The sequence below is a fragment of the Eulemur rufifrons genome, chromosome 30, assembly GCF_041146395.1.
Source record: "Eulemur rufifrons isolate Redbay chromosome 30, OSU_ERuf_1, whole genome shotgun sequence".
Taxonomy (NCBI): domain Eukaryota; kingdom Metazoa; phylum Chordata; class Mammalia; order Primates; family Lemuridae; genus Eulemur; species Eulemur rufifrons.
In genome coordinates this window covers 121,592,759-121,597,911 of record NC_091012.1, presented here as the reverse complement: position 1 = coordinate 121,597,911, position 5,153 = coordinate 121,592,759, and the positions used below count along the sequence as shown (strand labels likewise).

General features: G+C 35.3%; 2 pseudogenes; both read right to left on the bottom strand.

The window, feature by feature from the left end:
- Positions 1 to 1,130: 1,130 nt before the first annotated feature.
- On the bottom strand, positions 1,131 to 1,297 carry LOC138379180 (U2 spliceosomal RNA; annotated as a pseudogene).
- A 419-nt stretch (positions 1,298 to 1,716) lies between these two features.
- LOC138379045 (AP-3 complex subunit sigma-1 pseudogene) lies at positions 1,717 to 4,692 on the bottom strand (annotated as a pseudogene).
- Between the last annotated feature and the right edge of the window lie 461 nt (positions 4,693 to 5,153).

Genomic DNA, 5,153 nt, shown 5'->3' with positions numbered 1-5,153 from the left:
AGAAAGAGTCTTGCTCTGTCTCCCTGGCTAGAGTGCATTTATTATTTGTACATTTTCTATTGGACTGGTTGCTTGCTGTTTAAGTGTTTTGCTTTTAGCTTCTGTACTTACTTTTGAGATTTGGATGAAAACCTTTGAAACCTTAATGTACCCTTTTTATACTTTACTTTTTGTTTACAAAACAGCTTAGGAATTTAAAGTGCTCAGGGACCATATTTAAAATGCATCATTCTAGTTACTCACTTATTCACCTTTAGATGCCTCTTATTCAACCAAAGTGAATTATTCATAGCCTGCATTATAAAGTTCAAAATGATATAAAATCACACAAAATACATTTGGAGACTTTAATTCAAGCAAACGGACTACAGTCGTATATCATTTAGTGGAGATTTGGCCGAGAAGTTTTCATAGAGCTAGAAGTAGAAATCATAAAACAAGAATGAATATCACAGACCTACAATGTATATAAAGCATATTTATGAAATACAGTGTGCTGGAACAGAACTATTTCAACGATATATCAATCAACACTGATAGCCATAGGTACACATTGTTATTTTGTTTCAACTGAATATGAAATTTATGTTGTTATCCGTTGAGGGCTTAGAGGGTTAGATAGCTTTGAAAGCTACAGGAATTTAAAGGCACTCTGACGATTTCCGATTTATTTGTTGTGCTCATTGCCATATTGATAGATTTACCTTGAACCCTTTTAAAATACAATAACACTTAAAACAGCTAAGCAGCTATTTTGTTGGCATTCATATATTTTCACAAGGCTATAGAAAAATGATCTTTCCCCATTTTTCATTAATTGGTTAAAATAATGTTTAATAACTGCACATGATGTTTTATGATTCTATCTAATACCTCGTATTTGACAGCAGCAGTACACTTTTACTGAACCCTTCCACAGAAGACTCAAGCAATGTATCTGCTCTTTCCATTCATATACAGGCAACAATGCTTTTCTACCCTGAGCTTTTCACACTCTATAATAACATCAACTGTGAAGATATTGGGTTTGGGGGCCTGATCTTTCTTTCTTTCTTTTTTTTAACATTGATAAAATATACTTTTATTTACTTTGTTGAGTCAGAGGGCTGTAAAAAAAATTATTGCTAAAGTAGATACCAGGCAAACAGAAAGGTGCCTTAGAAGTCCAGTTACCTTCTAGTTTATTTAAACTAAGAGAAAAAGGTCATAATGTTTTCATGCAATACATACTTGGTTTTTATTAAACTGATAAGAACAGATACTACACTTGATCTTAGCCAAAAGGCCGAGAAGCGATGATACATACTTGGTTTTTAAATAACAATTGTGTAACATATAGCAGAATGAATTAAGGAATGCTGCACTTGTGATCCATACAAAACATCAGGATTTTGGGTTGTACATAAAGAAATGTCTCAAATACTTTTTGAAATACTGTAGTAGCCAATACATAGAGGCATGTCTTAGGTGGCCATAGGAATGCAGTTTAGAAAAGAAGAAAAAATCACACAGAAACTACTCAATTTCTTTAAAATCACTGAGCAAGAAAAGCAACACTGAACTTCCATACTGATTTTACACAATTTCTATATAGTATCTTGACTTAAATCCAAGAGCAAAAGTTAAGACTCTCCTCCTCTATTTTTGTTAAGCTGCATGGTAAACTTAGATGACTTTTCCTCCTGCATTTTACCTGGGAGTGGCCTTTTAAATTTTTTATTTAAAAGAGAGTTGGTTTGGCACTTTTATACTGATATCACCAGTGTTAATATTTCCTGGGATCTCAGGAAGATTCATATTCTTTACAGCTGATACAGGACAGGTTGGAGCTAAGCCAGCCTCAGATTTCTCCAGTTTATTTTGTGCATCAGTTTGCATAACAATCTCATTTATGTTGCTCTCCGATACCATTCCCCCCATCACCATTTCTGCAAGAATATTGTGAACCTTGTCTATGTGGAAAACCAAACCCAGTTCACAGACATTTTCAAAACATTTGTCTAATGTTTCGGCGAATACTTGAATTAGATGTAAAATGCCAAGTTCACTTTCTGAGAAATCCACACAGAAGACAAAATATAACTTTGCATAATGTCTATAAATCAGTTTGTTGTCAGATACTCCAATTAATAATCTTCCTTCTAGGAAATTACAAACATTTTCATCTCTCTTAGATACCAAAGGGAAAGTCTCCCTGATGACTTGCTGTTGTGTATCTTCACTGTAAGGCTGGTAGAACTTCGAAAGCCTCCGGCTTCCTGTGGTTTTTGAAGATAAGGATGGCCTTGATCTTGGCTGGGCCTGGCGGGGCCAACCAGGTGGGCGCCGGGGGCCAGGGCGGGGGTGGGCGCTCGAGCCTCGCCTCGGGATCTCGCCAGTGATCCTTACCCACCCGCCCCCTCTTGCACGCATGTGCACTCCCCCTGGATCTTTCCTAAGGTAGCAAAAGCATGACCTTGTATTACTTGCCATGCGTAGTGGACTGTTCCTCCATTCTACATTTGGAGATTTAATTCAATGCATAATAATAAATTACATAGTTTAGGGCATTATGGTGCTAGCCAAGAAGAAAACTTTCTAAGTGTAAACTATAATAGTAGGTAATTTCTAGATTTTATGTCATGTTCAGGCTCAAGACTGTTGTCATTGTCTCTTCAATTCAGCAATATGTGTCTGAAGGATGCAGACCACACAGGACATCTATCATTTTTTCATATCCATCTTCTCTAGTGCCTAATGTGGAGGTATGCACATTAAAGAATCTCTGTAAATATATTATGAATGAATGAATGAATGAATGAAGAATGTTATATATATGATGTAACTTGAGAAACACGAGAAAGGTCACTTAACAAAAATCTGTGTCTCTAACTGGTATGACAAAGTGAAGAATTCTATTCATCAACTGTCCCATGAATATTAACAGAAACTGTTAAAGTGAAAGTAGAGGCCTCCCCTTCCTTTCTTCTGCAAATATTCAGTCCAATATAATATTACATGGCTGGTAGGCAGAGGTAGAAATTATAGACATGCTTCTGTAAGACAGTGGATAATGAAGGGAGAAATAAAAGTCAGTCTGATGGTTAACAAATTCAGTGGAGAGTGTGGAAGAATAGACACAAAAGTAAGAGGTGTTTGTTTTACCAACTTCAATTTAGGGAGAGGGAATGATGTCTAATCAGTATTTTTAGGACGTTTTATTTGTGAAACATTGTGGGACACTTCTATATAGCTTCCTTTAAGAAAATTTTGATTAGAGGTACTCATTGGATCAAGGTGTCTAGAGTCATTTGGCTGTGAGGCTGGACCTGTTTATATATGAGTTATATTTGGAAAGCTGTCATCTGGGATTTTGGATGTAATGTGCAAAAGTTTGTTGCATATAAGGATATAATAATCATTGAAATGATCCAAGACCTCATTATTCACTCTTACCATCTCACTCCTGCAAGGAACTTTGGACTATTATGGTTCATATAATATAACCAATATGCAATAGCTATTGTGTATCTGATAGAGGAGGATAATTTGTTCTAAAATGAAAAATTTTTGCTCTATATATCTAAGGCCACATAATTGAAGAAGCCTTTGTAAATGTCTTTGTGAAATTGAAAATTAATTAGTTTTCTTCTTTAATTCGTATATATATTATATTATGTTATATATTTCATAAGTATTTTGGCATTTTGGAATTCGGAGTCCTGCAGATTTTGGCAACATTCAAGCAGATCTCTCTTTATGGGAAGATGTGCTTCACTGAAGCTAGAATATGTGAGTTAAATTCATCCTGTACATCTACCAAAATAGCAAAAGTGCTGCCTTCATCTATTCAGATCAGAATAACTACCACAGTAAGACGTTTGCCACAGGCATTAGAAAGGGGTTCTAATGGACCAGATTCTTGGAGGTGCTTTTTACAACGACGACTTACTGAATAATCTTGTAGTTTATTTTTAACAAGAGTGACATACCTGACTTCTCAGCAACGAAGAATAAAACAGACCAGAGTAGTGGTGCTCTGAGGAAAGCAGGCAGTGAGATGCGAGAGGAAACTGAAGTACAGAGAGTGTGACTTATCTATCTCAAAGTCTTGAAACTGCACAGGTCCCAGGGGTTTGGGGTTAGGTGCATTTCCCTACACTTTCCTGATTTGGTAGAATTAACATTGATGGTCACAGACTGACTTAATTTGGCACCATTTCCAGAGTTCCTTGAGGAAAATTCTCTGCCTAATAGATGAAGAAGAGTGAGCATGATTTTGATATAAACAAAGCCACAAAGAGATAATATTTTCTTCTTTTTGAAGAACTACACAAGCACTGATTGTCTTAAAAATTTAATGAGGTCACGTGCATTACATGCATTATTATGATGTGGATGGTGGTCTTTAAGAAGTTCACAGATAATAACTATACACTGTTTCCAATTCCCAGTAAAATATTTCCCAAGTTCAAATGTTTTGTTTGACTTTCTTTAAATTTTTGTCAGTTATTTCCTATACGAGTACATCATACCTCTAGTGATTTTTTTTGTAAACTATTCTAATCGAGCAGTGATCGGGAAATTCAACTTAAAAATTTTCTCTGAGCAGTAAAAATAAAGCCCATTTACTTGTTTGCATGCACTTACCTCTAGAAAACCTCTAGAATGCTGGAAGAGGGTACCTATACTCATATTCTTCCCACCCAACATTCTGGTTACAGTAGTTTGTTTCCCTGATTCTCCAGCCAATATTAGAAACATCAAATTAGAGTAAAGGAACTTTCAGTAGCAGGAGGAGTATATGTACAAAAAGTATGGCAGTTGGCAATATTAAATCTAGAAGGGAGGCCAGACATATATTATAAACGAGATTAGGAACTTGAAAAGCATAGCAATGTAAAATCAATATGGCTGATAACATTTGTAAATTATAACAAATGTTATTTTGCTTACTATGCTGCTTATGAAGGTAAAGAGGAAGAATTAAACATTTCAGGACAGTATACATCAGAATGGAAAACAAATAATGTGGGTTTTGTTTTTATGTGTTGGATAAAAGCAAACTTCAATATATCTATTTTTTGGAGCCTTCATTACCACATGATACCAGAAATAATGAAGCATGAATTATTGTCAAGTAATTTTTTCATGAATCCTTTCCTGTGGAGGAT